The sequence below is a fragment of the Ranitomeya imitator genome, chromosome 1 (genome assembly GCF_032444005.1).
Source record: "Ranitomeya imitator isolate aRanImi1 chromosome 1, aRanImi1.pri, whole genome shotgun sequence".
Lineage (NCBI taxonomy): Eukaryota > Metazoa > Chordata > Amphibia > Anura > Dendrobatidae > Ranitomeya > Ranitomeya imitator.
Genome location: NC_091282.1, coordinates 719866603 through 719880040, shown reverse-complemented (window position 1 = coordinate 719880040; position 13438 = coordinate 719866603).

Here is a 13438-nt window from a genome sequence, read left to right as displayed (position 1 = left end):
GCAGCACCTCCAAGGCGTACAAGGAGAGGTCGGGCCAAGTGTGCAGCTTGGACAACCAATAGTTAAAGGGCACTGAAGAATCAGAAAGGATGCTGGTATGGTGACTAAAGCAGTGGCGTAGGAAGGGGGGTGCGGGGGGGGGCGGGCCGCCCCGGGCGGCACAATGCGGGGGGCGGCCGGCGCTGCAGGAGGAGGAAAAAAAAAAAAAAAGACGCGGGCACTTTAAATCTTCGGGCGGCGCCGTCCGCCGCCAAGACCAGGCTCCCCCCACCCCCGGCCCCCGCTCTAATACTCACCTCTCCTGGTTCCTGCGGCAGCTGCAGCGTCTTCAGCGCCCTCTGACTCTGCAACGTCTCAGGGCAGAGGGCGCGATGACGTCATCACTGTGCGCGCCGCTCAGCCTCTCTGTCCTGAGCGCTGCAGAGCCGGAGAGACGCTGACTGGCTGCACCGGACCTGCGCTAGGAACGGGAGAGGTGAGGATTTTTTTTTTTTCTTTATGTCTGACTCTGGGGGCAATGCTGGAGACACTGGGGCAATACTGGAGACCATGGGGCAGATTGCTGGACACACCGGGGCAATACTGGAGACCATGGGGCAGATTGCTGGACACACTGGGGCAATACTGGAGACCATGGGGCAGATTGCTGGACATACTGGGGCAATACTGGAGACCATGGGGCAGAATACTGGACACACTGGGGCAATACTGGAGACCATGGGGCAGAATGCTGGACACACTGGGGCAATACTGAAGACCATGGGGCAGAATGCTGGACACACTGGGGCAATACTGGAGACCATGGGGCAGATTGCTGGACACACTGGGGCAATACTGAAGACCATGGGGCAGAATGCTGGACACACTGGGGCAATACAGGAGACCATGGGGCAGATTGCTGGACACACTGGGGCAATACTGGAGACCCTGGGGCAGATTTCTGGACACATTGAGGCAATGCTGGAGACCCTGGGGCAGACTTCTGGACACACTGGGGCAGATTTCTGGACATACTGGGGCAATGCTGGAGACGCTGGGGCAGATTTCTGGACACTGGGGCAGATTGCTGGACATGCTGGGGCAATGCTGTGCACGCTGGGGCAATGCTGTGCACGCTGGGGCAGATTGCTGTGCACGCTGGGGTACATTGCTGTGCACGCTGGGGCAGATTGCTGTGCACGCTGGGGCAGATTGCTGTGCACGCTGGGGCAGATTGCTGTGCACTCTGGGGCAGATTGCTGTGCACTCTGGGGCAGATTGCTGTGCACTCTGGGGCAGATTGCTGTGCACTCTGGGGCAGATTGCTGTGCACGCTGGGGCAGATTGCTGTGCACGCTGGGGCAGATTGCTGTGCACTCTGGGGCAGATTGCTGTGCACTCTGGGGCAGATTGCTGTGCACTCTGGGGCAGATTGCTGTGCACACTGGGGCAGATTGCTGTACACACTGGGGGCAATGCTGGACACACTGGGGGCAATGCTGGACACTGGGGCAGATTGCTGGACACTGGGGCAGATTGCTGGACACACTGGGGGCAATGCTGGACACTCTGGGGCAATGCTGGACACACTGGGGCAATACTGGAGACCCTGGGGCAGATTTCTGGACACTGGGGCAATACTGGACACTGGGGCAGATTGCTGGACACGCTGGGGCAATGCTGGACACTGTGGCAGATTGCTGTGCACACTGTGGCAGATTGCTGTGCTCACTGTGGCAGATTGCTGTGCACACTGGGGCAGATTGCTGTGCACACTGGGGCAATGCTGGAGACCCTGGGGCAGATTTCTGGACACACTGGGGCAATGCTGGACACTGGGGCAGATTGCTGGACACACTGGGGGTAATATGCTGGACACACTGGGGCAATGCTGGACAACATGGGGGTAATATGCTGGACACACTGGGGGCAGGACTTGAGGCATGGGCAGAATGTAGATACGGGGCATGATTGGAGACACGGGGCAGGATTGGATCATGGGGCAGGATTGGATCATGGGGCAGGACGGATACGATGGAGGCTGGTGGGGCAGGATGGGGAGATCATATGGGGTAGAATGGATACTCATGAGGGCAGGATGCGAGAACATATGGCTGGAGCCAGGAATGAGATAAACGGGGCCAGGGTGGGGAATATTATTGCCATAGGGGCTAATTAAGGGATATTATTACTGCAGTGATGTATTTATTTTATTTTTTGAGGACACTGTTTTAAATGAGGGGGCGGTCCTGTTACTGTGCAGAGTGACACTATTATTATTATTATTATTTATTATTATAGCGCCATTTATTCCATGGCGCTTTACATGTGAGGAGGGGTATACATAATAAAACAAGTACAATAATCTTGAAAAATACAAGTCACAACTGGTACAGGAGGAGAGAGGACCCTGCCCGCGAGGGCTCACAATCTACAAGTCAATCTACACTATGTCACCTTTTTTTCTTCATGTGGTGTAATGTAGAAGTTGTGAAAAATTAAGTAATGTGTTCTGCAAGCGGAGCTCGAGATAACTGTGTTATTTCCTGCAGAAACGAGTCCTGGCTGGAAGGAATGATGGCGGTCTGTGCTGGATGAAAGATGAAGGACTTCACCTAGAGACGTCACTGGTGAGTCAGTGTTACCTATACACTGACACTATACACTGTATACTATATACAGCGGTCCTGTATACAATGTCACCAGTGATCACTGTATTATCTATACATTAGATACAGAGTTCCTGTGTATAATACCACCAGTGATCTCTGTATTACCTCTACACAGACACTGCATACTAAGTACAGATCTCCTGTGAATACTGGCACTTATGGTGATAGTATTGTGTTTTTTGTTTTTTTATTACTGATCAGTATTGTAGTATTCAGTCACTATGTGGTGGTAATATGTGGTCTGGAAATGGTGCGGTGGTATTTGTCCATTGTATGTAGTATTATTCGGTCACTATGTGGTCTGGTCATGGTGTGGTGGTATTAAGTCACAGGTTTGGCATGTGGGGGTGACACCATTAGGCCCAGTTTAAGTTCTACAAAACAGGAAAACCATTTTTGGTAACCTTTGTGTGTATTGAGCCGGGGGAGGGGGGGGGGCGCCAAACTCGGGAACAGCCCCGGGCGGCAAAAGCTCTAGCTACGCCTCTGGACTAAAGTAGTCCTTCTTCACCATCGTCAACTTTTTCCTCCTCATCATAGTTACACCCACAGATAGCCCTTGCTGATGGGACGGTGTCATGAAAATGGCCCAGTTGGTGAACATTTTTCCCTCCACCTGAGTTGCACCTGGTGTTTGTGGCCCTCCCCTGTAATCCTTGTGGTTGAAAAGAGCCGATACCTCTGCCACCAGCATTGTCTGAGGGTAATCTTTTGAGCAAGTCTTCCACTACGGCCCTCTGGCATGCATGCACTGAAAATGGCACGTCTGCCTCCGACATTAGAAAAGCTAATTTTTCCTTGTACCATGAGTCAAGAAAGATGCACAGCCAGTATTTAATGGTGGACAAAATGTCTTTCACGCCAGGGTCTTGGGAAAGGCATCTGGACATGAACTCTGCCATGTGTGGCTGACTACAAATAGTCAAACATTCAGGCCCCTTTCACACATCAGTTTTTATCAGTTTTTTGCTATCAGTCGCAATCCGTCGAATTTTGAAAAAACTACTCCGGTGACTGATGCGGCTGGATCCGTTTTTTTCTCATAGACTGTATTAGCGACAGATTGCGACGGATAGCCTCATGTTTCATCCATCGTTCGCTGGATCTGTCGAAAATTGTTTGTCAGCCAGAGACATTGGATAAAGTAACGTTTTTTGTGTACGTCAAAAAAACGGACAGCGACGGATCCGTCGCCATCTGTCGTTTGCTCGAATGGAAGCCTATGGGCCCGGATCCGTCAAATGACGGAATACGGCGACGGATTCCATTTTTTTAACTGAGCATGCTCTGATTTATTTAGCCAGATCCACTAGTCGGATCCATAAAAAAACAAATCCGTCACATCAGTTTTTCACAATCTGCAATGGATCCGTCGAGCCAACGGATTGTGAATGACGGCAAAAAACTGATGTGTGAAAGGGGCCTTAAGGTACCGTCACACTAGACGATATCGCTAGCGATCCGTGACGTTGCAGCGTCCTGGCTAGCGATATCGTCCAGTGTGACAGGCAGCAGCGATCAGGCCCCTGCTGTGATGTCGCTGGTCGGGGAAGAAAGTCCAGAACTTTGTTTCGTCACTGGATCTCCCGCTGACATCGCTGAATCGGCGTGTGTGACGCCGATTCAGCGATGTCTTCGCTGGTAACCAGGGTAAACATCGGGTTACTAAGCGCAGGGCCGCGCTTAGTAACCCGATGTTTACCCTGGTTACCATCATTAAAGTAAAAAAAACAACCACTACATACTTACCTACCGCTGTCTGTCCCCGGCGCTCTGCTTCTCTGCTCTGGCTGTGAGCACAGCGGCCGGAAAGCAGAGCGGTGACGTCACCGCTCTGCTTTCCGGCTGCCCGGCGCTCACAGCCAGAGCAGAGAAGCACAGCGCCGGGGACAGACAGCGGTAGGTAAGTATGTAGTGGTTGTTTTTTTTACTTTAACGATGGTAACCAGGGTAAACATCGGGTTACTAAGCGCGGCCCTGCGCTTAGTAACCCGATGTTTACCCTGATTACCGGCATCGTTGGTTGCTGGAGAGCTGTCTGTGTGACAGCTCTCCAGCGACCAAACAGCGACGCTGCAGCGATCCGGATCGTTGTCGGTATCGCTGCAGCGTCGCTTAGTGTGACGGTACCTTTAGTGTCCTTATCAGGAAGAACAGTAACCATCCTCTCCTTCTCATGACGCATAGCCTCCTCCTACTCTTCTTCAGGCAATCCATGCTGGACAGGCATGAAGCTGGGATTGGGAGTCCTCTCTGTAGCGCAGACCAAAAAATCCTGGTCATCCTCCTCCTCCTGTTCCTCGTCATCACCCAATGTGGCCTGAGAATACTGTGTGAGGCTGGGCTTTGTGGTATCAGCCACTGTACAATCTTGCTCTATAGCCACCTGCTCAGCATTCAAAGTTTCCTCTTTGAGATTCTTCAGCGAATGTTTTAATAGATACAGCAGTGGGATGGTTAAGCTGATAATAGCATCATCAGCGATCACCATCTTGGTACAGTAGTCAAAGTTCTGAAAAACCAGACATAGATCAGCAATCCACACCCACTTGGCAGTTGTTATGTGTGGGGGCTGAGTGTTACTCTGATGGGCATTGAGAAGCTGGAATTCAGACACTGCCCTCTGCTGCTCACTAAGCCTTACCAACATATGGACGATTGAATTCCAGCGTGTGGACAGGTAACAAATCAGTCGCTGACAAGGCAAATTAAAGTGCTGCTGCAACAAAGCTAGAATGGCAAAAGCCTGAGATGACTTCTGGAAATGTGCGTACCTTGGCAAGTAGGTCAGGCCAGTCATGGTATGTTTTTTAAAAACCGCTGTACAGCCAGGTTCAGCATGTGGGCCATGCATGAAATGTACAAGATTGCTGATGCCAAGTTACACCCATTTTCGCACACAATCAGACCTGGTTGGGGGTTCACCAGGGAGAGTCACTGACCGGTCTGGTCTTTTATCACTTTCAACAACTCGGCTGCGTTATGAACAGATCTTCTGTGGATGTAGTGACATATGATGTTGTCATCAGATCTCTGTGGGGCCATATCATCACTTCCAGAACTTCTACTTCTTCACTATATTGAACATAATTCCTAATGACATTGGCTGAATGTTTGGCATGATTGTTTTGCTACAGAATAAATTTGGAGCCAATCAGACACTTCACTGATGGTACTACTTGATGAATAAGTAGCTACCTGTATTTCTCAGCATTGAGGAAACCAAGAAATGGGTAACCTTGATAACTGTAGACACAGTGGTCGGCTAAGAAAACTTTAGTTCAGCAGATGAAAGACACGTCTTGCTTACTTCCCTAATATTTGGCTGTAACAGAAGGCAGTTTGTTCACTGAAGGCCTGTGGAGCGGGTCAATAATCAGTGTCTGCAGACAGCAGTGAAGCATGCGAGTTTGGGGCAGAATTTCATCACATGGTATTGGTGATGATTAGGTCACGAATCATTAATGGTATCCCCAATGCTGAGAAGTACAGGCAGATACTTATCCATCTTGCAAAACCATCAGATAGGGGTCTGATTGGCTCCAAATTTATTCTGCAGCAGAACAACAATCCCCAAATGTCCAGCCAATATCAATAACAAATATATTCAGTGTAATGAAGAACAACTAATCCTGGAAGTGATGACTTGGAATCCACGGAGCCCTGACCCCAACATCATCCTGCCTGTGTGGGATTTCATGAAGGGACTGAAGGCTTCATACACAGAAGATCTGTGGTTAGTAGTGTTGAGCATTCCGATACCGCAAGTATCGGGTATCGGCCGATACTTGCGGTATCGGAATTCCGATACCGAGATCCGATACTTTTGTGATATCGGGTATCGGTATCGGATCAATAGGGATGTGTAAAATAAAGAATTAAAATAAAAAATATTGATATGCTCACCTCTCCGGCGGCCCCTGGACATCACGCTGCTAACCGGGAGGCTTCTTTGTTTAAAATGCGCGCCTTTAGGACCTGCGAATGACGTCCCGGCTTCTGATTGGTCGCGTGCCGCCCATGTGACCGGCACGCGACCAATCAGAAGCCGTGACGTCATTCGCAGGTCCTCAATTCCTAGAATTAGGAGTTTAGTGAATGAGAATGACGTCGCGGCTTCTGATTGGTCGCGTGCCGGTCACATGGGCGGCACGCGACCAATCAGAAGCCGGGACGTCATTCGCAGGTCCTAAAGGCGCGCATTTTAAACAAAGAAGCCTCCCGGTTAGCAGCGTGATGTCCAGGGGCCGCCGGAGAGGTGAGCATATCAATATTTTTTTATTTTAATTCTTTATTTTACACATCCCTATGGATCCCAGGGCCTGAAGGAGAGTTTCCTCTCCTTCAGACCCTGGGAACCATGAGAATACCTTCCGATACTTGGTGTCCCATTGACTTGTATTGGTATCGGATATCGGTATCGGCGATATCCGATATTTTTCGGGTATCGGCCGATACTATCCGATACCGATACTTTCAAGTATCGGACGGTATCGCTCAACACTAGTGGTTAGTTCTCCAGGATGTTTGTAACAATCTACCTGGCAATTTTATTCAAAAACTATGTACAAGTAAGTGTGCCTAGAAGAACTGATGCTTTGGTGCTGTTTTGAAGACAGAGGGCGGTCACACCAAATACTGATCTGATTTAGATTTCTCTTTTTTTCTTTTACTTTACATTTTTTCATTGATAAAAATCAACTATTAACACTTCGATTTTTGAAAGCATTCTTACTTCACAACATTTTTTTCCACACGTTTTCAAAACGTTTGCAAAGACTTAAAAATCCTCCAAAAATTCAAAAGGCAGCGATGTTTACCTGGCCAGGCCTCCAAACAAATGCACTATCAGGATGCATTGGACCCATGTAGTTAAGATGGCGGCAACACAGGTGCAGTAATACCGATGAGACAGTCACTCTCAACCTACCAATCCATGGAGGGGGTGGCTGTCTGGTACATTAGTGCACAATAAAGACTTGTATGCGGCGCTGTTCACATACAAGTGATGCATAACATCCAGGTTAGCAGCCTATTACATACTATTCGATCAGGCTGCCTGCCCAGTGCTATCCAAATGCATCCCACAGTTTACAAGACCAAATGGACCCAGCTGCACCATGAAAAATAAAGTGCTGAAAATACATATAAAAATCTGTGAGATATTAGTCGATATTTTGGCCAAGATATGCAAGCTCGCAACCCACGTCAAGGGTCCTCACACTTGCGAGTCCTAAGGGTATGTGCACACGTTTCGGATTTTACTGCGGATCCGCAGCAGATTTGACGCTGCGGATTTGCAGCTGTTTTCCATGCATTGTACAGTACCATAACGTATGGAAAACAAAATCCGCAGTGCACATGCTGCGGAAAAAACGCACGAAAACGCAGTGGCGTTTTTTCCGCAGCATGTCAATTTTTTGTGCGGATTCCACAGCGGTTTACACCTGCTCCATAATAGGAATCCGCAGGTGTAAAACCGCAGGTGAAATCCACACAAAAACCGCACAAAAACTGCGGTAAATCCGTGGGTAATCCGCAGTGCAGTTTACCTGCGGATTTTGCAAAAACAGTGTGGAAAAATCCGCACACCAATCTGCAACGTGTGCACATAGCCTTACACTAAACAGCAAAACCTCAAAAAGAGGACTCATCAGTATTTTTGCACCTGTGTTGCCGCCATCTTAACTACATGGGTCCACTGCATCCTGATAGTACATTTGTTTGGAGGCCTGGTCAGGTAAACATTGCTGCCTTTTTCTTTTCCCTGGAATATTACTGTAGACTAAAATAAGTTCACACAGAGGAATTTTTTTTAGAAATTCATGTCAGAAATCCATCTGGTTTTTGAGATTTTCCAATATGATGTGTTTGTTTTTTTTAATTCTTTTTATTTTTTCCATACAGTTTTTGGAAAAAAAACTAGATAGATAGATAGATACAGTATCTATCTATCTATCTATTATGTATCTATCATCTATTATCTATCTATCAATCAATCTATCTATCTATCTATTATCTATCTTTCTAGAATTGCTTGAGAAAGGTCTGTAACCGAAACATCGCCACATGGGCTATTAATAAGCACTTTATAATTTTAGATTTGGTGTAACTATCTATTATCTATCTATGTATTATCTGTCTATTATCTATTTATCTAATATCTATCTATTATCTAGTTATTATCTATCTATCATCTATCTATCTATCTATCATCTATCTATCAATTATCTATCTATCTAATATCTATCTATTATCTATCTATTCATTATCTATCTATCTTTCTAGATAGACATAGATACTCTAGATATGCTGTAGATAGATGATAGATAGATAGATAGATAGATAGATAGATAGATAGATAGATAGATAGATAATAGATAGATAGATAATAGATAGATAGATAATAGATACATAGATAGATAGATAATAGATAGATAGATAGATAGATAGATAGATAGATAGATAATAGATAGATAGATAATAGGATAATAGATAGATAGATAGATAGATAGATAGATAGATAGATAGATAGATAGATAGATAGATAGATAATAGATAGATAGATAATAGATAGATAGATAATAGATAGATAGATAGATAGATAATAGATAGATAGATAATAGATAGATAGATAGATAATAGATAGATAGATAGATAATAGATAGATAGATAATAGATAGATAGATAGATAGATAGATAATAGATAGATAGATAGATAGATAGATAATAGATAGATAGATAATAGATAGATAGATAGATAGATATGGGATAGATAGATAGATAGATAGATAGATAGATAGATAGATAGATAGATAGATAGATAGATAGATAGATAGATAATAGATAGATAGATAATAGATAGATAGATAATAGATACATAGATAGATAGATAATAGATAGATAGATAGATAGATAGATAGATAGATAGATAGATAGATAGATAGATAGATAATAGATAGATAGATAATAGGATAATAGATAGATAGATAGATAGATAGATAGATAATAGATAGATAATAGATAGATAGATAATAGATAGATAGATAGATAATAGATAGATAGATAGATGATAGATAGATAGATAGATAGATAGATAGATAGATAGATAGATAGATAGATAATAGATAGATAGATAGATAGATAGATAGATAGATAATAGATAGATAGATAGATAATAGATAGATAGATAATAGATAGATAGATAGATATGGGATAGATAGATAGATAGATAGATAGATAGATAGATAGATAGATAGATAGATAAATACATGATAGATAATCGATAGATAATACATAGATAATAGATAATAAATAATCTTTATTTTTTAATAATAATCTTTATTTTTTATATAGCGCTAACATATTCCGCAGCGCTTTACAAGTTGCACACATTATCATCACTGTCCCCGTTGGGGCTCACATTCTAAACTCCCTATCAGTATGTCTTTGGAATGTGGGAGGAAACCGGAGTACCCGGAGGAAACCCACGCAAACACGGAGAGAACATACAAACTCTTTGCAGATGTTGTTTGAACCCAGGACTCCAGCGCTGCAAGGCTGCTGTGCTAACCACTGCGCCACCGTGCTACCCTAATAGATGATAGATAATAGACAGATAATACATGATTGATAGATAGATAAATAGCTGTATTTTACAGATTGACCCTTTGCTTTTACGCGGTTTGTATATAATGTATAAGATAAATACAGATAATCATGAAGCAAAAAAAAATAAAATAAAACAAACTAACCACTTGGGCAGTGTGGGCTCTGCTGCATCTGTATCCTCGGAGCTATAGACAGCACACTGTTATTACCGGCAGATGCCGTCTACAACTCTGCTGAGAATATGAGAGTCGGGACTGTGCAGAAAGGTGGGAGCTGACTGCAGCGGTCCCGGGCCCCTGCCGCCGATCCCCTGCGCCCTGCTCTGTGCGGAGCCCCCCGGCCCCTCAGGGCTGTGCTCGGCGCTCTCCGTTTCTGGGCTTCTCCTTTTTATTCTTGTTATGATTTGATACCAGTAAGGAAATCCCAAGACCTCCGGAGCTCAGTCCGGAAAGTGACAAATTACCTGGTAATTTATTATTAATCTTATTAATCCTGAAAATTAATTCACCTTAATGTATTTCCACTTACTGCAGTTTCTAAAACAGCACATATTTAATTATCTTCATGATTTAAGTAAATGATGGGAATATTATTTGTATTATTATAATTAGCAAATTATTAATTGTTTAATTTCTTCACATGGAAATGATTTATTATTTCATGTATAATTGCACTTTTAATTCTTGTTATTATTATTATTATTATCATGTCAGTGTATAACTCCACTTATTATGACCCCAGTATATAATGCACACATCCCAATAATCTGTATTTCTTATAAACTGCCCTGTAAATTGTGTAATCTTGCCCAGATTATGGGTAACCTGTCGCTGATTGATAGGATGGAGGAGGCTGCCACACACTACCCGGGCAGAACAACTGGCGCTACTGTTAACCCATAAATGTCGCACACCCTGGACAGTAAATGCCAGGCAATGCTGCAGGGAGGTTTGGGGGTCACCTGCCCAGAGACCCCTGGGATGTTATATGGATGGGGACTTTCCAGTACAGGACACATGGGGAGATAGGAGCCAAGACCAGCCTGCTGTAATTGGGGGGTCACAGGGGGGTGCAGTGCTGAACCAGGAGGCTACATTGTGAATTGGGGGGCACAGACTCCATTGGCAGAGGGAGTAGGGGAGGGACCACCACATTGTTTTGGGAGGGAGATATCAGGGGGGTCTGCCTGGTAAGGGTTACATGCTGTGGGTGGGTCTGAGTGCAGAGCTATGGGGGTCCACAGTGCTGTGTGCACTTTATCCAGCAGTCTCCTGGGGCAGACAGTGGATGATACTGTACTATTGTTATTTTTTTTTACTTTCTTCCTATTTGTTTGCTTTAGATGTTCACAGCTTGGTGAGGAAGTTATAAAAACTCCCACTGGTGAAAGCACAAGAGAAAGTAGTCAGCAGCAGTCCCTGTCTGCCAGTAACGGCCTGTGTCCGGCAGGGGGCGCTCGGAGGTTGTGTCTGCCTCAGCACAGGGGCTGCTGGAATCCTGCTGTCAATTCTCCACTGTACAATGGAGCTAAATGTACAAACATGGTTCCTGCTAATGAGAAAATACCAAACACTGCGCTGAAAAGGTAAATATGGAGCGAAACACAGCGCAGGAGGGGAGGTGGCCACACTTTACCGGGCCTGCTGCTTTAGTTGGGAGGTTTAACCCCTCCTTTACCTGTCCCCATTATGGCAAGGGTTGCTCATGGCCTGTGTGGCCATCCTGAGTACTGTGAGAACTATCTCAGCCAAAGCCATGTCCCCCTGCTGTGCATGATGTGTGGGGGGTCTGCTGTGCAGGTAGGGCCATGCACCCACCTCATTATCCACTTATACAGGCAATTCCCCCTTTCCAAGGACAAGTGCAGGCACAATTTGGAGTCCTCTGAGTTCTTTCTTCTTCCTGACCACAAGGTCTCCAGTAATTATCATGTAGCTGATTGTGCTATAAATATGATATTGTGTTTTTTTGCTGATTCTTTTGTATTGAGAATAGAGGGGGTGATCGGGGGTCTCCTCTGCCAGCAGTGTGACCCACCCTAGGTAAATAGCACTTTTCCTAATAGTATTATCACCAGGATCTCACCCTGTGCTGGAAAGGATGAAACAGGAGGATCACTGGGGTCAGGGCTGTTATCCTGCTGCCTAGAATAATATATGGGGACAGGATTGCTGAAGGTGTCACATTGGGGGAACTACATGGTCCAGATAACTCAGTGAGCACATTCCCTGCACATCACTGTCACTGGGGGCAGATTTACAATCCCCACCTATTAATACAGTATTACAATTAAATCAGGAAACCTGTAGCTGCTAGAACTTTCTGGTAGATTTGCCATGACTGTAAATCTACTAATCTGCTTCTAGATTTCATGATGATTTTCTTCATACACCAATGGTGACCAAATGGAACAAATAAGAGATTGTCAGAATCCTTACTTTCCCAGGGTGTGTAGAGGTATGGATGGGGCAGAAGATCACTTTGCAAATGTCTTTGGAAAAAATTGTTCCCCACCAGTGTTTAGAAGACAGAATAAGACCATGGCAGCCATTCCTGTGGTGCTCTGCTGCATTGTGCCAGTGATCGACTGCCTTAAGATGTGGTCACCAGGTATGTACTCCTCTGTGAGCAAAACCACTTTATCAACACTGTTACAGTATTTATATATTTTATTGTATTTTATATATACTTAGCTTACTCTATATCTAATATACATGTATAGGAAACAGCCATCAATATATATATATATATATATATATATATATATATATATACACATAGAGCAACCGTGTTAAGTGTATATATATATATATATATATGTATATATTAAAATATATAAATATTGTAACAGTGATATATATATATATATATATATATATATATATATATATATGTATATATATATATATATATATATATATATATATATATATATATATATATATATATATAGTTTTTTTCTCTTCTGGGCACAATAACATATATTCATTCAGGATTTAAATGCAGCAAAAACTGTATCAACCACTGCAAAATCCTTGTTATTTGCATGGATTGTCCTGCAGACTTGCTGTGAATTACACCCCATATATTGCAAAAAGTAAAAATCCACACCATAAATTGACATTTAAACCCCAGGCCAATTTGTAAATGCAGTTGTTTTTTTATGTACAATTTAA